The following is a 24,952-nucleotide window of genomic DNA, read 5'->3' as shown; positions in this document are numbered from 1 at the left end:
GTAAAATGAGTTGAGTTGCTTCACTGGTGAGTATGTATTTTTTTGCACTAAAAACTTACAAGAACACAGCATATACCTTTTTATGTTATATATAATCATTTCAAAAGGATGCCAATATTAAATCTACTGATTACCTTCTTTTGTTTCAAAGTATTGCGGCGAACTGCAGTTACCACAGGCAGGGTCTTCACAGACGGAGGTGGGACGCGAACCCTCCCTCTCTGAAGCATAGTGCCGATCCCGCTGTACAAAAGAGCCGGCTCCCTTGCAGGAGCAGATATTGCACATATGTCTTCAGATTTGATTGCGTTATTTACCAACTCTGACCCCTACCCCTGTAGCACGCAATAGTATGCTGTGTTGTGATTATATGGCAACATTATATAAAAAAGCTGAATTTAGTATGGTAGTTAAATTAGTCAAGATTTGTGAGATTAGTTAAAATGTTTTGCTTTACTTTGGACATAAAATGTTAACAGTAATGAACAACCATAGCTCAGATAGAATGTTAAAGAGACATCTGATGCGGACGCATGCACATTATTTTCAGTTGTTAAAAACTCAAGTCCTTTGAATTTCGTTTTTTATAATTGCAACATGTTTAATTGACAACCAACTTAGGTCCATGCAACAAAACAGGTCACTTTTACACCCTTCAAAAAACTGTGAAAAAAAACAAATAAAGTAATCAGGCAATTAATCAGTCAGATAATCAATCAGTATTTAAATATTTACAATAAATATTGCAAATTGGATTAAATAATGCAATTACAAGGAGCCAGCAAATATTCAATAATTCATCATTGTTATTTGGCCACAGAACAAAAATAAATATATATGAAAAGCTTTTCATTAGCAATTGAAATCTGGCTTTAGAGTAATTCAGTAGGCTAACAAAACAAACTATTCAAAGCTAATAATTAATAAGAAAGTAGTTTATAGGGAATAGAATCTTCAATTGTCCAATTAACTATGCTATCTCTGTTAGAAGGATTGCAATAGGTCAAGGTAAACAATAAGGAATAACATTGCTGTAAAGCAGGGCAATGCAATAGACAGTGTCAAGTAAGCACTACAAATGCAAATGAACGGCAGCAAATAGGGAAATTTTCAATTGTTATTATTATTGTTCTTTCGCTCCCGTGACCCGTGTTTAGAGGCAGACAAACTATAATTATATAGTAGCAGAATGGCTTTAAACAAACAGTTAACAGTCTGAGCAGGAAACTTAGTTTGTAGAAAACAATACAACCTGGTCCAACAGTACAAAAGGAAAGTCAAACTCCTTTTATTGAACTCTGACTGTCTTCCTCAGTAAGGCTAAAGCAGCATGTCACAAACATGGATTTTTTATGCAACTTGTCCAGTTTCTTCCACAGAAATCTGATAATATACTGGACCAAGTTGTTTAACTATTTGATATGGGCCTTTCCAGCGAGGTGGCAGTAAACTTCTTGGAAGCATCAGATAAAACATGATTACGCAACCACACTCTATCTTGGGGTTTGTAACAGATTGTTTTCTGGTGCTTGTCATAATATTTCTTTTGTCGAGCTTTAGCTTTTATGACATTTTCATTTACATGTTCTTTCAATTCATGCACCAATTGTAAGATGTCATAAGCAGGCATGTCTGGTGTTATACTTGCTCCTGACAAGGCTTGTTCAATAGGCCCCTTCAGCAGTCTGCCCAGGTTGAGCTCTGCTGGAGAATAGCCAGTAGATTCCTGCTTTGATGAAGCAAGGTAACAATCCCATTTTGCATGTCGATCTTGCACATAGGATGCTATCATGGCCCTGAGTATCCGATTAATCCTCTCAGAAAAATCAGTCTGAGGATGATAAGCAGTAGTAAGTTTCTTCACTACATTCCACTGCTACAGACAGCAGTCAAAGCCTCAGAGATAAACTGTGGACCACGATATGATAGAAGATATGCAGGAGTACCCTATCACGTAAATATATCCTTTATAAGGAATTTAGCGATGGTTACAGCTTTTGCCTGTCTTATCGGGGAGAAGTTGACCCATTTAGTGTAATAGTCTATTGGGCAAAGCTCCCATAAGATTAACTCCAGTCCTCTCCCATGGTCGAGTGACTTTTACAGATTGTAGTTCACCCACAGGGCGAGTGTTTTCAGGCTTTACTGCCTTACAGACTTTATAATTGCGAACATAGGCAGGAACATCTTTCCATATACCTGGCCAATAAGTTTATTTCAGGATGCAGAGTTTTAAACCGGCCTAAGTGCCCACTCAAAGGGTTATCATGATAGGCATGTAATATATGATCGTATTTTGTTTAGTATGTACATTTGATACTGAGGGGTATGATTACACCATGTAACAATCTTTTTTTTTTTTTGGTTCCTGGGTAGTAAGTGTTATTTCCTAATTGCTTATGCCTCAAAAGTATAGAAAATGGCTAATATTCCCCACAAACTTTGCTTTTGTGACCAGGACAGTGATATTTTGAAATTTGCCTATTTCTAATGAGAAAACGGGCGAATTTGTGTCTTTTCGTTCATATAAAGTCAGAAAAAAACAACATATGAATCCAAATTAACATGTATTTATACTAAAGTAATACAACAATGACTACAAAAGATTTAGAAGTGAGTAGTTTTTCGAGATTTCCGATTATACTGTAAATCACTTTCACGAATCAGCCCCCAAATGTAGTCTCCCATCATGTTCTCGTTATACTGTCCTTCATTGACAGCTCATCCAGGAGCCTCAAAGCCGTGCTGCTCCATAATGGTAACAAGTACCCGTCTCTTCCCCTGGCTCACTCGGTGCACCTCAAAGAGGATTACAACAGCATCAAGACCTTGCTGGACGCCTTGAAGTATGATGAGTACGGCTGGGACCCCCAGGAAGGTGCTGATGCCACCACTGCACATCAAATTGGGCCTTATGAAACAATTTGTCAGAGCTCTAGATAAGGAGTTGGCAGCCTTCAAGTACCTTCAAGACTTCTTCCCTAAGCTGTCTGAGGCAAAGGTCAAAGCCGGTGTCTTCGTCGGACCACAGATAAAGAAGATACTGGAGTGCAATGAATTCCCCAAGAAGCTCACTAGTAAGGAGAAAGCGGCTTGGAACAGCTTTGTCGCAGTGGTTCGGGGGCTTCCTGGGCAATCACAAGGCCGAAAACTATGTGGAGCTGGTTGAGACTCTGGTGAAGAACTACGGCACAATGGGCTGTAGGATGTCCCTCAAAGTCCATATCCTTGATGCTCATCTTGATAAATTCAAGGAGAACATGGGAGCGTACTCGGAGGAGCAATGCGAGCGCTTCCACCAGGATATACTGGACTTTGAACGCCGCTACCAAGGACAGTATAACGAGAACATGATGGGAGACTACATTTGGGGGCTGATTCGTGAAAGTGATTTACAGTATAATCGTAAATCTCGAAAAACTACTCGCTTCTAAATCTTTTGTAGTCATTTTTGTATGACTTTAGTATAAATACATGTTAATTTGGATTCATATGTTGTTTTTTTCTGACTTTATGTGAACGAAAAGACACAAATTTGCCCGTTTTCTCATTGGAAATAGGTACATTTCAAAATATCACTGTCCTGGTCACAAAAGCAAAGTTTGTGGGGAATAATAGCCATTTTCTATACTTTTGAGGCATAAGCAATTAGGAAATAACACTTACTAACCAGGAACAAAAATTGTGTTACATAGTGTTAGCATTCTAGTCATTCGATATATTTTGTTCTCTAAAATCGTATATGTTCTTTTCTCTTGTTCAGAGGTCGTGTCACCTTCGTCACTTTTTTCCAGAAGAGTTTGGTAAATTGCTTGTGCTTCAGGATCTTCACTTTGTGCTTTCCAGGCATCTTCATCAGTATAATGGAATGGGGTGTAATTCTTCCCAGCCCAGTGGCAAATTTGTGCCACTTGCACTCCTAAAATAACTTTTTCCATACTCTTCGTTTAGTTTTCCATCTTTAAACTCTATAGTAAAATTGAATTGAAGTCAGCCAAAGTATGTAGGACAAACAGTAAAAGAAGAAGCTATAGCGGTCACCACTTTTAATTGACAACCAACTTAGGTCTGTGCAAGAAAACAGGTCACTTTTATACCCTTCAAAACAATAGTGAAAAATAATTAATAAATAAAGTAATCAATCAGGCAATTCAGTCAGATAATGAATCAGTATTTAAATATTTACAATAAATATTGCAAATTGAATTAAATAATGCAATTACAAGGAGCCAGCAAATATTAAATAATTCATCATTGTTATTTGGTCACAAAACAAAAAGAAAATATATATGAAAAGCTTTTCATTAGTAATTGAAATCCAGCTTTAGTGTAATTCGATAGGCTAACAAAACAACTATTCAAAGCTAATAATAATAATAATAATAATAATAATAATAATTTATGGGAATAAACTCTTAATTGTCCAATTAACTATGAATATGAACTATGAGAATATGTTCCTTAATAAGTACTTTGCGCTAAAGTTGGTAGAAAACAATACGACCTGGTCCAACGGTACAAAAGGAAAGTCGAACTTCTTTAATTGAACTCAAACTGTCTTCCTCAGTAAGACTAAAACAGCTTGCACCCTCGATCTCCAGCTCTAGGCAAGTAGTAACATTCCATCCATAGTTTTGTTCTTCCAAAAGAAAGTAGCCGTTTGTTTATTATTTATATGAAAGAAAAGTTTTAAATCGCTGTTGCAGTCGGTCGCATGTGCCTCCTCATCTACCACTCATCCAGCCACAGCACTTCCTGGTACGTCACACGCCCAGACGTCTTCACACAGCAGATAGTGAAACAGACACACACACAGCAGAAGCAGACAACAGGCAGGAACCAGTAAATTGCCGACAGCAGCCTTCTAGAAACAGTCCCTCTCCTGGCAAGGGTCACCGCAACACCTCGTCTCTCTCTGGTAACAGAGCTTGGTGCTTTCATTTTATATGCAGCATTTAAAGAGACAGTGCTGGTTTACAGAATCCGCTACAAACTAATGTTTGTTCTTTATTTTGAAAAATGAAACGTCAATGCATCGATTATCATTTATAAATGCCTATTCGATTAATCGAATAAGAAATTAGGTTGCCGATTGCACCACCACTTCCTGGGTCATTTTGTCTCAGAAATGTCTTCCGTGTCAAAGCATGCTACTGGCTGAAAGCATGCCAGTCAATGGGGGAAGCGTGTTGGTTAATGACAGGAAAATATCAGTTGAAGGGAAAAAGAAATGACCAAGGAAGTGAAAGCATGGTTTGCTTTCTTTAAATGGAAGTACACAATAGGGGAGATGTATGGAATTATTGTTATAGCTAGAATCACTTTAAATGAAAATACATATACTGTTCCTGTGGAAAGTTTAATTGAATGTCACCATTGAACAGAGTAATAACTCAGGCGCTTCCCAGGGTTTGATTTAACAAACAAATACAGAAGCACTTTAGGAAATGCAGTGCCACTATTAAATCAAACTTCTAGACATAGCAGAAAATGATAAACTCAATTTCCCTCAATAGAAAACACATATACTTTCTCTGTGGAAAATGTAATTGAATATCTCTGTTCAACAGGGCAACAACACATAAAGCAGGGCTGCATTTTTTCTCTGTATCTCTAATTATTGGCTTGGTAAACATATTTGCTCTTCATTGTAATTCTAGGCCTGAATTGCTTAGGAAGGGAATAGATAAATTTATATGTAAAAGGCTACCTTTTAGACAGAGCCTTTCAATTCTGCCAGATTAAAGAGGGAGAATAAAGGACTGCCGGAGTTGTGTGCTGTTTTTGCAAATCAGCGTGTGTTTCTGTTGTCAGCAGTGGGGGAACACAGATGTGTACTATAATTTGGTTTTCCCTAGCATTGTAATTATTTACTGACTTTCTCTCTCATCCCACCTGCCATCTAGCATTAGTTGCAACAAAGGAGAACACAGAGTGTATCAGACTCACACGGACTGGAGAACAGGGAGGGTGTTGAATAAACTATAATAAATAGAGCGCTCATGTGCATCTGTCTCTCTCTCTAGCTCTGTTTATTTTACTAGGATTTCTCATATAATCCTTCATCAGCTTTCTTGCATTACCGTATAAGTCAGGGTTACTGGGAGTATTTAAAGTGAAAGCACAGTAAATCTCTATATTTTAATAGCGGTACGTTTACTATCTCTCTCTATAGTTATTTACAACACAGTTAAACTATCATTTTTGTATGTGGAGGTCATTAACGCTATTCTACTTTTTCGATATTTTGACATGTTTTTCTATTTTGTTGTTTTAATCTTCTGTTGCGTAATCTTCCGGGTTTTAGTTTAAAGAACCAGCTGAATAAGACGGTTTAACATTACAGAGGGCTGCAAAGAGCTAAAAGAAAACTTGAATTGTCTCTGTGTATATTGCTATATAAACAGTTAAACACAAACTTTACTTTTGATTTCACTTACAAAGTGAACATAAAGAAAAGTCATTATCTGACAATTATCATACCAGTTGTACATTGTGATCGCTTACCCCCATAGCGTAGCTAACCAGAATTTATTTAAAAAAAAATAAAATAAATTTTTTAAATCTTACTAAATGCAACCTAGTTACCTAGACTCTCTCTTTGAAAAGCAATTGGTTTTACAGAAGATATATGAAAACAGCCCTCAATACAATAAGTCCAATTTTCTATTGCATTATTGAAAGCCTTGTGATTTAAAAGCAGTGACTCAGCTCCCATAACTCAGATGCGAATGAATGGGCTGTTCTAAGCATAATTCTCCTCTCTCCCTATCATGCCAGCTTCCTTATAATGGGAATAATGTTTTTGCATGTGTGGAACCTGCACTATTTAGGTAGTGTGAGTAGATTATAATTAAAAAATAGTTAATAGCTAAAAATAGCTAATAGTAAAAATCTGGAATGGATCGAACAATCTAATTACCCTACCTGATGCAGTATGTTTTAACATGTCTGAAGCTGAAATGTATTTCTCTATGTGATTTTCCAGTTTTGCAAATATTTAGAGAACTGCGTGCTCAATTGTGATAAAGTTTCCTAAGGACATTATTGCACATGTTATTATCATTATCTGTTAGTATATGGAGGCTGTATCTGTTTGAACAGCTTATGTTTTAACCATGTCTACCAGAGTTAAAGTATAGTAAAGCACATGGAAGCATTGTAAAGCCCAGTATGGTAAAGGCCTAGATAACCATTGTAAAAGCATGGGAAAACTGCAAAATGAATGTGCACTGTTATGAGGGCCGCTCAAGTTCCAAGTAAAGACACTATAAGGATAGTGGCACCACCATTACAATGTTATCCTCGGGTTAGGAGCTGAAAAAAGCAGGTCATTGTTCAGAGTAGTTTTTATACCATCTATACAGTTAAAATGATCAGATTCCTTTTAAGTAGCCTTAATAAACATGAACCTTATGTAATACTTGCGTGATGTTAGCATCCTCTTGGATAAAAGCAGTAAGGGCTTGTTAAGGCAGCGCGACTGAGTTCCTCCTGATACAGACAGCTTGAAGACTGCAATGTATCAATAACACGCTTTACACCCGTACAACAGTGGTATAACTTGAACACAAATTGTGATTGCAACTTATCCAATAATATAACACATGGATGAAGGCTACATTTGCATCCTGAGCCATTTGAAAAAAAAGGCATAATAGCATAGTAGTGACTTCAAAATGTCATAAATACTATAGAGGAAAATATACTTTGACCCGTTCGACTCCTTGAGACCACTTTCAGTTCAAACACAAAATGTCTCGTTTTCAATCACTCGACAACACCCACAGTAGAGAAATGTTCATTAATGAGAAACAAAATTTGATGTAAAGTTGGTACATTTGTATCTCAGAGAAACTGGAGAGGAAAGAGACATTAAAGACATTCCTGTCAATGACTTTCAAAAATTTAATCACTCGACAACACCCACATTTTTTTATTTTTTGGGCACTTTTAACAAATCTGTCTCTGTGAAGATTTACAATCACCCTTCACCAACGGGAGCATCAACCAAGCGAGCGACACAAATCTTCGACTCTGACAGCGACTAATGAAAAAAAAAAAGCAGCGTACCCCATTGAAACACATTTTCCTTAAAATACGTTATTTCTTGCAGTTCATTGTCAACCCAGTTTAATTCCCTGTTCCTGAATTATCAAAAAGAACATTATATTTAAGGTTATTATTATTCATTAAATTCACTTGCAAGTTGAACCTGTTTATTGTCTTTTTTTTATTACAGATATTAATATCCATGTATTATAAAAAAATAATAGATGGGCTTCAGTGAGTTAAAGGAAAATAAATTTATCTCGGGTTTCTGTGACAGTTTATAAACTACTCGACCTAACGGTCATATATATATATATATATATATATATATATATATATATATATATATATATATATATATATATACGAAAACATCAGTCATCAGTTATCAATTAACAATTAACACATTTTCTTCAATAGCAGTAACAGTATCTAATCTTGCATATCAGTGAATATAAACTTTCATATTAAGGGACACAAGTTCAGTTCCTCATTAAGTCAAAGTGGTTCCAATGTTTGTAATGCAAGTATCCAATATGCCTCTGTGGCAATGTGCCCCACCCCTGTGTGTATTTTTGTGTTTTATGTTGTATGTAGTGTGTAAATGTTGGTGTATTGTAGTTGCTGCATGGGATATAAATGGGTGTTATTTAAAATGTATAATTGTATTTAGGCACAGGGATTGCTCTTCACGTGCATTTAAAGTACTTAATAATATGTGAGCACAGGGTTTTCACAGATTAGTTCACGTTCTGGGATTCAAGTGAATAATTAATTGGTAATTAAATCCCAGCACAATTGTATATATAGATGCACGTTTCACTCACTCGGGGTTGTGTGTTCAGGGTGAAAGAACGGGAGAGAGTGAGGAGAGTAAATAAAAAAAAAATAAAGAACCAATTGCTACGTGGTGCTGGAGGACCAGCACGGTACTTGTTTGTTTAGTGTTCGACCCTGTGTGTTAGTGTCTGTTTGTTTTGTTTGTCTGTTTATGTTGGCTAAAGTGCCGTGTCCTGTGTTTGTTCAAACTGTTTATTTTCTGTCTGCTGGATACTAAACAGTGCATCAGTGCATTCATTTACCATTTCACCGTCCTGTCTGTGTTTACCTTTCCTGGGTCTGACATCACCACTCAGCCGTGTGACAGCCTCTCTCTGCGATTATATGTGTGACGCTGCTGCCCTTAAAAGAATGTGTTATTTGTTCATTGATTGCTGTGAACTACCTGTGTGTCCTAATTGAAATGTGATCTGCTTAATGTTTCCTTCTGTTCACCTGAAATGAATAATGACTGTTTAAGGGTTATGTACTTACCTTTCTTGTCTGTGCTCTGAAGAAGATCTATGGGTCGAAACATGTTAGCTATGTTTGCTGTGAAGTTTTAAAGATGTGAAATAAAGACTATTGCTTTTATTGGATATGGACTTGATTAACGGGAGTTGCTGTCTCCCCACTTTAAGAAGACACTTGGTTTATTGGATATTTTTGGTTAGTATTACCTAATTTAAGCAATACAAAAGTTAATAAATTCAGTACATAAATGTGGGTCATATTAGTTATTTGTACAACTATTTTTAATGTTAAGTAATGAATGAAATATTGAAGTCTAATACTGTATTTGTAATGAGTTCCTATTAGAGTAACTGCATAATCTAATGGTAGTCTGGAAAGTCTGGAAATAGACTATACAATACACCCAGATGATAAATGTTGTCTATACAGCAAAAGGCTGGGGAAGTGACCTCATCTTTATGAAAGGTCAAATCAAATGGTATAATATTTCTTTATACTTGTATTTCTCCTGCCCTCGGGCCATTTGAAAAAGCTTTACGAAAATGTTTGTAATTCTGTATGGTAATTGCAGTAGTGTCCTCCAACTCCATGATTGGTATTCATTTTAAACAATGTGACATTAAATTAAATCACAGGATTGAATGAGAATAAAACCCAAGATTCTTTTTTTTGCACTGATTTCTGGGTGTTTTGAATTTTGTAGCAACTACTGCTAGAGCTAACACTGAAATTACCTTACAATTATTCTTTTTTTAAAACTCTATGGTGGGGGTTAATATGTCAGAGGTAATTCATGTTGGCCCCAACCACTCCCCCAAGGTTCTGAGGCTGAAATGTATTTACTTTGAAAGAGCAGGGTGATGTATTGTCGTTTTAATGTTCAAACTGCATCCAAAAAGCAGTGCCATGCATCTTCTTTTGTTGTTAAACTATCAGACCTATAAATATTCCCTTTAAAGTTTTACAGAGCACCCTGCGGTGTTTACAAGAAATGCATTACATTAACTTGTTATGTCCTGCGTTGTCTGTATTGCAACCCTCAACTGGTAAAGATGTTTGACAGTGTATCTGTGGTTACTGATGAGTCTACAAATGCAAAAGATCAGTATGTTTTGCACATTTAGTTTGTTTTCCAAGGACTATTGAATACCTTCGAAACTGAAAGTAATATTAGCCGATACAGTTAATCTGCACTCTGTGAGTTACTCATCAGTGGCACAGGGCATTGTGAAATGTTTAAACGCATTTCAAGTTAATTTTAATAATGTGACTGGATTTGTCACCAATAATGCCAATTACATGATCAAGGCATAAAATTACATTCTTCGAGGTTTACTGCCAAATTCAGTACATTTGACTAGTAATGCCCACATAATAGCCCTTGCCAGCAATATCTGGGCAAATAATTTTCTGAAAGCAGACAAGCTGGTTGCAACCATTAAAAAATTGTTTAAACATTGCCCAAGCAGAAAACTACGTTTCAAAGACCACCTGACAGAAGCAATCCAACAATAAATAAATGTCCGTAGCTGCTGCTGCCGCCTAATCAACGCGCCAATACTAATTGAGACGATTAAAGGAATCGGGAGATTACTAATCAATAAGTAGTTTAATTTAGCAGACTACATGACCACCATGCAGTGGAAGGAATGAAGTGCAGCCTAAGAAAGCAGGTTGCGTAAAACGCAGGGCCCTACACATAACTTTAATCTGTTGACTGTGCAGTACAATGGCGATGCTTTAAGGGTGCATTTTAAAAAGCAACTGCACTCTGATTTTTATGTAAGCTGTCACTGTTCTTCTAGATGTCTAAGCAAGATGCTGCGTTGAAATTAGAAGGGGATAGGTCATTGCTTAATGTGCCAGAAAGAAACAGGAGCCACAGGTATGGAAAATATGCCATGAAGATTGACTCCACAGGAACTCAAGCTGCTTCAAACTGGGCAAGGACTTTAACCCTTTGCGGTCCATTGTCGGACTGGGTCCGACATTGCAATTATTCCTCACAGGTCCTTTGTCGGACTGGGTCTGACATCATTATAGCAACGCAATAAACGGGTGTTTAGTCATTTTTTCTCCGGAAAAAGCCGAGAAAACCATTCAATTGCCGAGTGGGAGCGACAGGAGCCGAGACAAGTCAAAAAAAAAAAAAGGCGTATCTCATGAATAGTCATACATGGTATCAGGTATCAGATAACGGGGGCGGTCTGAAGTAAACAAGTTGGCTATCTGAATCAGCGCACAGAAAACACGGACATTTGCAGAGCTTTTTTGAGATGTTATAGTAATAAAATAATGACTTGGATCGCATTATTGAGGAGTTTGGTGATAAAACGAGTGATCCGGAGATGATCGATCGGTATGTACAACTATTATTATTATTATTATTATTATTTATTTCTTACATAGGTGAACGCTATAACAAACGAAAGGGTGGGGCGGGGCTGGAGATGCCTAGTGAGTGCTTTGTTGATATGCAGGGCCATTAAAACCCGTTTGACTGTGAAAAAAAATACTTTTAAACAGCGCGTATAAAATTAACTGCGCGTGTGAAAATTAATTAGACCTGGCGTGCCTGACGCGCGATTAATAAATGGACCGCAAAGGGAAAGCGACTAATGCTTTCTGGCTATCTTTTAAAATGAGTGAACTTATTTAAAAATGCTCTTTTTGTAAAAATAAAGAAATCTCCAACGAACACAATGATAAATGTGTGATTGCCCCACATTTAGCTTTATTCAGAACGTCAATTGCCTGAGCCAATGACAATGCTCAGTTACGTTCAGTTCAGGGTCAGGGGAGGGCTTTTGACCAACAGCAAAGATCTGTATAAAGCAAGCTTAGTGTCTGAGCCAATTAAATGCCTTGTTTGTGTCATGAAATTCGAGATATTAGATTTCCTTTAGTTTTCTTAAACATTAAGTGTAGGATTAAAGGAGTACTTTCTGCCATGTGAATCTAATATTAATATCTGTACCAAGGCTACAATATAAAACCTTGCTCAGAGAGAGCCCCAAAGATAAATGATGCTTGTAAAATAATTAAATATGTCAAACATCCATGTGTGCTTAAACTGTAATAAATAATAATTGAGAAGACATGTGAGGGGGTCCCCTGAGTGGCTCCCCTGGTTAAAGTAGGCCTGTGGGGTGCAGGGTGCAGGTTTGTAGTGGGGCTGGAGTGGACTGGAGCATGACTTTTTTTTTGTTGTGTCGAGTGGCTGAGCCACTTATTTATTACCTAAAGTCAATATTTTATTTTGGTAATTGCATTGAATAAATACTGACACTTTCCTGGATCCCGGCCACTTTAAAGAGTGCATATCCTAATATTAACCACTGTCATTCACTGTCAGACAGCTCACAGTGCATAAGCCTCAGTCACACAGCACAGGTATCTCGGAGTGATGTGTTAAATGAATGGCAGTCGAACAGTAAAGTGCCCTTCTCTCTAACCCTTACTGAAATGTGATAAAATGTAATGGTATTTTGGCAAATACTTCACTGTGATTGGTTGATATGTGATTTACATTATAATAAAATTCAATGAAGCCATGATCAATATTTGACATCACATTTTTTTAAAAACAGGTAACACTAGACATTTAACATATTGAAAATTTGAATTTTAACAGCTCACCTGCACAAAGCTAGAGATGACGGGCAGCAGTGTGGAGTAGTGGTTAGGGCTCTGGACTCTTGACCGGAGGGTCGTGGGTTCAATCCCAGGTTGGGGCCACTGCAGCTGTACCCTTGAGCAAGGTACTTTACCTAGATTGCTCCAGTAAAAACCCAACTGTATAAATGGGTAATTGTATGTAAAACTAATGTATAAAAATAATGTAATTGTATGTAAAAATAACTTGTAACAATTGTAAGTTGTCCTGGATAAGGGCGTCTGCTAAGAAAAAAATAATAGTAATAATAATAATAATAATAATAATAATAATGGCATTACCAGGTTGTGTGGAATTCCCAGGTGCTGCTGAGCTACTGTCTCAGAGCTGCAGTCATCCCTAACAAAAAAAAAATGCACTAAGGAAACAATAAAAAAACTTACAATACCTACTGTAAAACCTGACAAAGTTCCCTGTTGCCTCAGCAGTCAAGCTGGTAAAGTGATACTGCATTTAGTGTATATTGTTCTGATAGAATTCTGTGGCAAAAACTAGGACGGTCACAGGATTTGACTTCTGATTACTTCCTATGCACCGAGGCAGCCCACAGCATACATTTATGATGCCAGCAAGTCAGGTATAAAGTATTCTTTTCCACTCCACTTTCATGCAAGCAGGCTATTTGAAAGTGAACATCCTGATGTCTAGAAAAAGACAAAGGTCTATAAGATGGAAATGTTGCCTACAAGTGACAGGCAAAAATGAAATATTTTCTATGGAAGTTGTTTCAGCTTTTCACGAGGCAGGAGGACTTTAGCAACAAAATAGGGGTTTCCCCTTGACTACTCAGAGACCCACTTGCTGAGGTGATGCCGAACCGATCGAAGTCCAGGAAGCGAGGAACTTTCCCCAAGGGAAAATTATGGAAGGATAGAGTACGAACCAAGGCCTCTCTGGCTTACTGAGACATCTAATTGATAGAGGAACCTTCCTCTTGGGGGGCGAGACAATGTTCTCTGCCTCTAAGGTTGGGAAGTGAGCTTCACTTGCCCCCAAAAGAGGACCACCGGCTCTCTGCAACTGCGCCACCAATGCAAAGAAGAGAGAAAATTGTTAGTTAGAAATGACAGTTAGTGATTAATTACAATTATTATATGTGTTTTTTATAATTATTAAACTAATCTAACCGCTTTGCGGAGAGGACCCCCCTCCCCTTTTTTGTGGGAGGAAACATGGAGGGGAGCCTCCCACGTCCTTTTCGCTTGGACAGCCTAAGGGAAACAGCTTCAATCTCGGGGGGTATTCTTGGAGGCCGGATGCACCTCAGCAGGTCTAGCAATTTGATCTGCCAGGGGAAAACAAAGGTAGATACCTGCAGATTATTCCGATGCAAGGTGCACTCAGGGCCAGACTATCCTTTGGGACACAGGTGGTAGACTGGATGGCCAGGTCTAAGAGGACCAATCACTATATAAGGTACCGACTCAGACCGATTGGCCAGCTCTCCTTGTGCCCTTCTTCGGAACCTCCATACAAGTACCCGCTCTCCTGGCAACAATATAGCTACCCACATATTTCGGTCATACCTCTATTTATCGGTGGCTTGCTGTTGCTGCACCTGCCTCCCTGTTTGTTTGTAAGCATAGGCAAGGGTTCGCTGTTGGTTCTGGACCCACTGATCCATATCACCGACTTGAGGGTGGGGGATAGCACCCAAAACCAGGTCTACTGGGAGACGGGCATGGTGCCCAAACATCACAAAGAGTGGTGTCAGGCCCGTCTCACTGTGCCTTGTTGTTGTATATGTGCACCATCTCAGGGAGCCGCACACTTCGCGATTGTGCTGTCCATCCTAGTCTAAAGTGCTCAAAAGAGTCAGCAACGTCTGGTTTAGGCGTTCATAAGCCCCGTTGCCCTGTGGATGGTATGGAGTGGTCCTACTCTTGACGCATCCATACATATTGCAAATTTGCTGGATGACGGCGGACTCAGCCCCCCGATCGCTGTGAATGCGGTGGATAAGGGGCTGGATAAGGGCTAGATAAGGGTCCGCCACAATGCTCAGGCCGTGGTCTGAGCCGTCTGGTCCTTCATCGGAACTGCCCAAGGGAAATGGGAGAAGAGAGCCACCATGACCAATATATATTGGTGGACAGATAGTTGATCACTACCATTTCCATAGGACTACTAGCTATCGGCAACATTGGGGCTCTCACCTCAGGTCCTTTTTTGCTTAAGACACACTGCTGGCATTCCACAGCCCAGGCCCGGGCATCGGCTCCCACCTGTGGCCAAAAGAAACTTCACTGTATCACTGACAAGGTCTTCTCCACACTCAGGTGGCCCACTGCCTGATGGTACTTGTCCCGTACCATCCAGGTCTGTGCCTGGAGGACAACGATCTGAATGTGGGACTCATCTGAGTGGTTATTGTCAAATTTCCTCATGACCACATCGTTTTGTATAGCCAAGTGGTTCAAATCCTATCTGGGGTCCCTTTTCTAATTGGTGCTTTGCCACCAGAATCACCGGGTCATCCATCTGCTACTCTATCCAGCACATCTCTCCCCATGCCAGCTCCTGCAAGTCCGAACACATCTCTTCTTTAGGGACAACAACAGGGTTAAGTACTTTAGTATTAGAGGTCACCACTTCCTCAGGTAATCGGGACAAGATATCAGCATTGATATTTACAGTGCCCGAGCGGTACTTGATTTTGAACTGAAAGTTGGTGAACTGGGCAGCCTATCTCTGTTGGGTGGCTCCCAAATTGGCAGTATCCAAATGAGCCCATGGGTTGTTATCGGTAAAGACTATAAACTTCACCCCCCAAAGGTAGTCATTTACATTTTCTTCTCAAATAGGGGACAACCTCTGCTGGATTCTGTACACTCATAGTAACTCAGTCTGGTATAAGTAGAGCTGAGATCCTGCCGACTACTCCAGAAAATGTCATGGGTTTGTTTGTTTGACTTTACAGGTAAGTATATATTTTTGTAATAACCTTCTCTTCTATACCCCACAAGTTGTTTGGATCTCAGATTGACCCCTTGACCACCTTAGGAGTGCACAGGAACCACCCAGACAGGTAAGTAGGTAAGTAAAATGGTTGTTCTTTATCATGACAAAAAGTCAACAGAGCACAGTTTTTATACAGAAATGTCAATAACAAGAACACTTATACCCCCTAAAATAACAATAGTTTTCCCTGGGATACTATAATTTAATCTCCACATGAGTAAAAAGTATAGTTCAATCCCACCGGAGAATTTCAAAATGTGTCACACTGGTTTGGAAGTAGATTAATTATGTTCACAATATAATTATAGTGTCATCTGAACTTCAATGGCTGCCTAGTGTCTCATTCCTCAAAGGACAAAAGGCAATCTTCTCCAAAGGGGTCTTCACCAGGAACTTTGATCAGTCCAGCTGGCTCCTTGCCAGTACTTCCAGATCCCATGCCTGCCTCCAGGGTGTGCTTCCTCCCTCCCTCCGTGATGTCGATCCTTGAGAAAAAATGAAAACAGTCCATCCTTAATACTCGCTCTCCCCTCCCCATCTCACTCTTTGAGCGGGGCTAATTTACACACCCCGCATTCGTCCCTTCCCTACAAGAGTATTAGTCTTCAGACCCGGGTACTGATACTTAACTTTAGTAGGTGTCAGCCTCGCTTGTTGGGGTGTCTGCAGGTGATACAGCAGTCCATTTTCTCTGCAAACCTTCTTCTGGAACAGAGGGAAGGAGAATGCAAGCCCTAGAGAAGACAATCTACAATGCGTCAGCACTAGTAATATAATAAAGATATCTTCCAGTCCAACAGTACACTTATTGCATTCACAGTCCCTTGTAAGACAGCAGGGAGGTGGGTTAAAATCCTCCCTGTGTAGGATATGTGCGCAGGCACCTTTTTTGTTAGTTCACTTTATTGTTTGATTTATTGTTACTTTGATTTGTTAATTGTTTTATTATTAATTATCCCCTGCACCTGGTGCTTTAAAGATTGGGTATACAAATAAATAAAACATTGAAACAATGTACAATAAAACTACCAGTGAATAAAACAATTAAAACTTTGGTCACTTGTGACATTGCAAAATTTAAATGTCCCAGGAGTGAAAGAAGGTTCAGTTTAGAAATGGAGGTAGGGTTTTCTTCAGGTAGGGTTTTAAAAAAAAATCCCTCTTGGTCCTCTGAATGCCAAATTAGGAATGACCTGAAAAGCACATTTGTATTTTTGGTTTTGTTTTCGCTAATGAACATGAAAGGGCACTATGGAGGTATTATGAGGGTGGAGGATTCTTGTTGCATTGCTCAGACAATTAGTGCAGACCAGCTCCTTCCTGGTAAAAGCATCGTTCAGCACTTACCCATAAACACAATCATACAGCCCATATGGGACCTGGAGCCTTGGTCAATCAACAATCTTGGCTCCAGCTATGATTACAAATGACAGGATTATGATCCCTGTTTTTTTTTTTTTTAGTTCCTTTCTACTTAAGTGTAGCAGGGCGGCAGAAATCCCTGCACATGAAAAGGGGGCGGGGCAAAGCCCTGCTAAATTAAAATGTATTATTTGTTTATTTTAGAACGGGGTCGCCTCCTGTATTTTGTATTATGATTTATTTATTGTTATGATTTATTTTATATATATATATATATATATATATATATATATATATATATATATATATATATATATATATATGAATGATGGTGTAGCCGTGTTATTGTTTGTGTATTTATTTAAATATATATGACGGCGAGAAGCCATGTTGTTATTGTTTTACACATTAAAAACCCACATTAAAAACCCAGAGGGGGAGGAGCCCCTGCCACCTTCACAGCCAAAAGGGGAGGAGCCCCTGCCGCCGTCGCCTCCCGAGGGTCCTCTGCCGCTGTCGCCTCACGAGGGTCCGCTACTGGATAGCCTGGGGTTGCTGACGGTCCTGCTTCACCTGGGGTTGCTGACGGTCCTGCTTCACCTGGGGTTGTTAACGGTCCTGCGTCGCCTGGGGTCGCTGCTGATTCTACTTCACCTGGGGTCGCTGGCGGCTCTGCTTCGCCTGGGGTCGCTGCCGGCTCTGCTTCATCTGGGGTCGCTGCCAGACCTGCATTGCAGCAGGAAATACTGTGGCTGGAGCCCCTCAAAGGGGAGCTGCCGGCCACAAAGAAGGGGGGGGGGGCAGGTCAGGAGACCAGCTCCCCCTGCCGCAGCACTTTCGCTGCACGAAATAGTGTGGCTGGAGCCCCAGAAGAGTCAGCTGCCGGCTACGAAGAAGGTGAGGGGGGGGCATCAGGAGACCACCACCACCACAGCCCCGACCACCACCCCTGTGCCACAGCCCGGCGTCTGGAGGTTGGATCCCTCGGCCTAGGCTCGCTCCTCTGCCTGGGGCTGCAGCTGACTGCTCACCTGCGCTCCCGACACCACATCCACTATGCATGGGTCCCCTGTCGCCAGGTCTCGATCCCGCCAGGAAGGCGCTGGACTGTGGACTAACCCTCCCTCAAGGATGGGAGGATAAGAACAGTAGGGGACTTGAAGGAGGGTTGATGGCTTTTAAGGGAGGGGGGAGGTGGCTGTAGGGCCATGTGTGCTATGCACAAGGGGGGGAGGGGGTATGTAGCAGGGCAGCAGAAAGCCATGCACATGAAAAGAGGGCAGGGCAAAGCCCTGCTGAATTAAAATGTATTATTTGTTTATTTTAGAACGGGGTCGCCTCCGCCCCTGGGTAGCTTATTACTTGGTGTTTGTATTTTGTATTATGATTTATTTATTGTTTTGATTTATTATATATATATATATATATATATATATATATATATATATATATATATATATATATATTGTAAACGACTCACCCACACTCGGGTTCGTTGCCCCTTTAAGAATACGACCCAGACACAAGAAATTGAATTTTTAAAGCGCTGACGCGCTATTTTTTTTTAAATAAACACAGACGTAAAACAAAACACACAAAATAAACACCTAGCTCTATCTGAGCACTAACTACACACGCAGGAACCTAACTATCACAGGACGGCTAAGCCGTTTCCCTGTACCACAAAACTTAATCACACCGGTTTGCACTGTACCTTTCCCGGGACTGCCAGGAAGCAGAGCACTCCTTCTGCCTCCTTCTCTTTAGCAGCCTCGAGCAGACTGCTTGCTCTCTTTTTAAACCCCCGCACCTGGGCTTAATTTCCAATAGCGCCCAGGTGCGGATGATAATTAACAATTAAACAATTGAACAAAACAATAAAGCAATCCAAATCAAAACAGAGCATTTCTATAGCAGGGAGGTTTTAACCCCCTCCCTGCTGTTTCTCATAACCCGCTATGTTACATACCCCCCCCCCTTGTCTTTACAAGACACAGGCCACGAGACGGCCACCTCCTCCCCTAAAACATAACCACCCACCCTCAAGTCCACAAATGTCCCTTCTTGCCCTCTTCCACGGGCAGGCTTGAGGGTGGATCGGTCCACGTCCCGGCTCAGCCAGGTAAGGACCGCGCACCGGCGACAAGGGGACCCAACGGTTCAACAGGGGCGACCGGAGCGTAGACCGTGGCACTGGAGGATGCAGCAGTGGGCAGAGATCTTCCCCTGGGAACCGGCGCAGTGATGTCCGATCACCCAGGGGAAGCGAAGCAGCGAACAGGGGGAGCGACAGCGACGTCTGGCAGCAGCCCAGCGACGTCTGGGTGCTCGGGAAGAGCGGAGCAGGGAACCAGGGGAAAAGCTGTGGCCAGTGCTGCACACTCCTGGGCTCAAGGTCCAGCGCAGGAAGGTCCGGGAAGACCGGCCGGGTGTCCTGGAGCAAGGGGTGAGGGACTGGACGCAGCGGTGCCGGACTGGACCGTAGGGGCGGTGGTCGGGGCTGTGGTGGAGGTATACTTTTCACCTCCCCCCTGGGCTCCGGAAGCGGCAGCTCCTCCCCTCTAGGCTCCGGAAGCGGCGGCTCCTCCCCTCTGGGCTCCGGAAGCGGCGGCTCCTCCCCTCTGGGCTCCGGAAGCGGCGGCTCCTCCCCTCTGGGCTCTGGAAGCGGCGGCTCCTCCCCTCTGGGCTCTGGCAGCGGCGGCTCCTCCCCTCTGGGCTCCGGAAGCAGCGGCTCCTCCCCTCTGGACTCCGGAAGCGGCGGCTCCTCCCCTCTGGGCTCCGGAAGCGGCGGCTCCTCCCCTCTGGGCTCCGGAAGCGGCGGCTCCTCCCCCCTGGGCTCCGGAAGCGGCGGCTCCTCCCCCCTGGGCTCCGGAAGCGGCGACTCCTCCCCTCTGGGCTCTGGAAGCGGCGGCTCCTCCCCTCTGGGCTCCGGAAGCGGCGGCTCCTCCCCTCTGGGCTCCGGAAGCGGCGGCTCCTCCCCTCTGGGCTCCGGAAGCGGCGGCTCCTCCCCTCTGGGCTCTGGCAGCGGCGGCTCCTCCTCTCTGGGCTCCGGAGGCGGCGGCTCCCACGCCTGGATCAACTGCTCTAACTCGGTTGGCTCCCGCTCTTGAGTCTTTGGCGGTGCCAACCCCATGTCTATCGCCCATCTCTCAAATTTTGCGGTCTGCTGTATTTGAGCAGCAGTATTGCGGCTGATCCTCGCAATTAATTCCTCAATGCTTTCCATTTCTAGGGTCGTAGGGGCGCCCACACACTCTGACACCAAATGTAAACGACTCACCCACACTCGGGTTCGTTGCCCCTTTAAGAATACGACCCAGACACAAGAAATTGAATTTTTAAAGCGCTGACGCGCTATTTTTTTTTTAATAAACACAGACGTAAAACAAAACACACAAAATAAACACCTAGCTCTATCTGAGCACTAACTACACACGCAGGAACCTAACTATCACAGGACGGCTAAGCCGTTTCCCTGTACCACAAAACTTAATCACACCGGTTTGCACTGTACCTTTCCCGGGACTGCCAGGAAGCAGAGCACTCCTTCTGCCTCCTTCTCTTTAGCATCCTCGAGCAGACTGCTTGCTCTCTTTTTAAACCCCCGCACCTGGGCTTAATTTCCAATAGCGCCCAGGTGCGGATGATAATTAACAATTAAACAATTGAACAAAACAATAAAGCAATCCAAATCAAAACAGAGCATTTCTATAGCAGGGAGGTTTTAACCCCCTCCCTGCTGTTTCTCATAACCCGCTATGTTACAATATATATATATATATATATATATATATATATATATATATATATATATATATATATATATATGACAGCATAGCCATGTTGTTGTTTGTGTATTTATTTCAATATATATGATGGCAAGAAGCCGTGTTGTTATGGTTTTACATCCACATTAAAAACCTTGTGTAGATGGCCATACAGGATCAGTAACAGCATTTGCCCAGTCTGACCTGTATTGGTTAGTTTGTTTTGTGTTTGAGATTTTGTTTTGTATATCTGTTTTATTTGGCTCTGTGAGCAAGTGTGTGTTTTTTTGTTAAAAACTTAAGCGCCTTTGCACCGCAGTACCGCCTTTGTTATTGTTCCTGCATCTGGCCTGATGTCACCACTCAGTCATCCCTGTCACATTAAGTTATAGGTTCTGTCAGTACATAGTGTACTATTAATGCAGGCATGTATCCCAAACAACTTCTTTCAGTGTGTATACCAATCACTGGTTCTATACTGTAATAAATATCATCCTCTTCTGCATGTACAAGGCTTTAGATGGCTGGGTAGAAATGTACAGTCGCACACAAAAGTATTTGGGCAGTTAAAAAAAATTAGAAAAACCACAAAAAGTGATTTGTATAATTTTTAATTGCTCTATTGAAAGACATAAATGAAAGTAGAGATTCAGCTTTATAATATAACAACAAATCATTACATAGCATGCATAAAATGAAAAACAACATGCAAAAACTCCTTTCATACTTTGACAGTAGTATTTGGGCACCCTTACATTAGTATTGTGTGTGCCCGGACTTTCCTTCCATTACAGCTTGCAGTCTTATTTTTGTAATTTGAAACCAGGTACTGGCATCTCTCCAGGGATATTTTTGCCCATTCTTCAACACATACAGCTTTGAGTTCTGCAGTCGACTTTGGTTTCCTTTTTGCAACAGCAGCCTTCAAGTCAATCCACAACATCTCGATGGGATTCAAGTCTGGGGACTGAGATGGCCAATCCATAACTGTAATCTTCCTTTTTTCAGAAATTCCTCTGTAAACTTCACAGAATGTTTAGAGCCGTTATCCTGCTGGAATACAAACTTCTGTCCAATAAGCCTTCTAGCACTGGGTAACAAATGAGAGTGCAAAATATTCTTCTACATAACAAGCCCATACCATCACATAACCTCCACCATGTTTAACCCTTTGTGGTCCATTGTCGGACCTGGTCCGACATTGCAATTATTCCTATCAGGTCCATTGTCGGACCCTGTCCGACATCATTATTGAAACGCAAAAAATGGGTTTCTAGTCGTTTTTTCTCCGGAAAAAGCTGAGAAAACCATTCAATGGCTGAGTGGGAGCGAAAGGAGCCGAGACAAGTCGAAAAAAAAGGCGTATCTCATGAATAGTCATACATGGCCCTGGTATCAGATAACGGGGCGGGCATAAGTAAACAAGCTGGCTGATAGTGCGTCAGCGCACAGAGAATACGGACATTTGCAGAGCTTTTTTGGGATGTTATAGTAATAAAATAATGACTTGGATCGCATTATTGAGGAGTTTGGTGATAAAACGAGTGATCAGGAGATGATTGATCGGTATGTACGACTATTATTATTATTTATTTCTTACATAGGTGAAAGCTATAGCGAACGAAAGGGTGGGGCGGGGCTGGAGATGCCTAGTGAGTGCTTTGTTGTTATGCAGGGCCTTTTAAACCCGTTTGACTATGGAAAAAAATACTTTTAAACAGCGCGTCTAAAATTAACTGCCCGTGTGAAAGTAAATTGGACCTGACGTGCCTGACACGCACTTAATAAATGGACTGCAAAGGGTTAACACTGAGCATGATGAACTTTTCTTTAAATTCTTCTCCTCTTCCTCCAAACATATTGTTGCATTCTTGGTGAAAGAAGTTAGATTTTGGGCTCATCTGACCTAACATTTGGTTGAAGAAATCATCAGGCTTTTTCAAGTATTCAATGGAAAACTCCAATCGCTTTCTTTTGTGTATTGTTTTTAACAAAGGTTTGCATCTTGGTTTTTGCCCATGGGCATTTGTCTTGTTAATGTATCATTGAATTGTTTGCTCGTGAATTTCTTGACCATCGTCTCTCAATTCTTGAGTCAAATCTTTTGCAATAATCAGAGGATTTTGCCGGGCTGCTCGAGTGATTCTTCTTCCAGATTTTGCAGAAATCTTTCTTGGTCTTTGTGGCAAAGTGGCTTGCAGTGTACAGGTGCAGGAGTGATGCGGTGATTAAATGAAAAGGCAGACAACAAGAATCCAAGTGCATGTGGTTTTATTTATAATCCAGGTCTGGTGACCGTAAATGATATTTCCCAGGCAATAGCCAGCAATGGGTATTGCACTGTTCTTAATAACAGAATTGCAGTTCCAAACAATAAACACAGTCAATAGTATACACACAATACACAAACATGATCACCAGTCCTGGGTTAGTGCTGTAGTGCTTGTGATGCTAAATACAATTTATCGTGGTAACAAGTGAAGTGCTGTCTGGGTTGGTGCTGGCCTCTGGCGACAGCTCCGGATGTGTTTAGCCGTCTACTAAATTATAAGCAACAATTAGAGACAAAACAAAACAAGCACTCACAATATGTTTTCACAAAATACAGGTCCTTCTGGGTTGTTCTTTAACCAAAACGAAGGAACAGATTACGTCGCTTCATCCCCTTTTTGTAACGTCACACATGACCCCTTAGTAAATGATTGCAGCCGATCCTCCAATCCACGACTGCTACATCATTTCCCTTCCGGATCAATGAGTTAGTGCACCGAAGCTCCACCCCCTTTCTAGATGACCGACTTCCTTTTAACCCTGGGAATTAATTGTCAAGCCAAACAGTCCAGGATACTCTGTTCCCGGTCCTTAGCGCCCTCACAGGCCAGAGGGAGATTTAACACCAAAGATCATTCTATTTCTGTCACAGTCTTCCACACCTGGAGCTAATTGCAGTAGTTCCTGTTCTCCTGTGTTTGCCAATAATAGCCAACAAAGTGCTTTTCAGTAAAGCAAGTCTTTTTGCTATTTTTCTGGTAGTTTCTCTTTTTTCGTTTAGTTGTATCACTGCCATTTTGAGATCGTTGCTGTACTCTTTAGTTTTAACCATTTTGTTGCTTTTTTGAATCACAAATTTCCAATTTATTTTTCAGCCTTGATGATTATGTATTTACTTATTCTATAATTATCATCAGGTGTTGGTTTTCAATCATGATAATTACCAATAATTAGCAACGAATGGGTTTCATACGAAATATGTTGATTGCCCAAATACTTTTGTCAAAGTATGAAATTAATGTTTGCATATTATTTTTCATTTTATGTATGTTATGTAATACTTTGTTGTTTTATTATAAAGCTGAATCTCTACTTTAATTTATGTCTTTCAATAGAACAATTAGAAATTATAGAAATCATTTTCTTTGTTGTTTTTCAATTTTTTTTTTTTAACTGCCCAAATACTTTTGTCTGCGACTGAATAATGATTGAAAGGCAATGTTAAATAGTTTTTTTGGTGTGTGGGGGGGGGGACTTGGTCATGTAAGAATTATGTCCCTATGTATCACCGTGTTTATTGTGATTTCATTCATTTCAATTTTGTAATGATTGTTTTTTTGTTTTTTTCATGTGATTGTGGCAAAGTGGTGAGTGAATACAGGTGAGTGCAGTGCAGAGTGGATACAAAACAGACAATGATTTCCAGGTGCAAGGGTGTTTATTGATTTAATTAACAATGTCCAGAGCCTTATGGCAAACACCTGTAAATAATAATGTTGGAGTGTACAGCGGCGTGTATCACTCGGTATTTGTAATTCCCCTGGTTTGACCCATAACCAAAAGTCCAGTT

Source organism: Acipenser ruthenus, chromosome 19 (genome assembly GCF_902713425.1).
Source record: "Acipenser ruthenus chromosome 19, fAciRut3.2 maternal haplotype, whole genome shotgun sequence".
Lineage (NCBI taxonomy): Eukaryota > Metazoa > Chordata > Actinopteri > Acipenseriformes > Acipenseridae > Acipenser > Acipenser ruthenus.
This window is presented reverse-complemented; position numbering follows the sequence as displayed.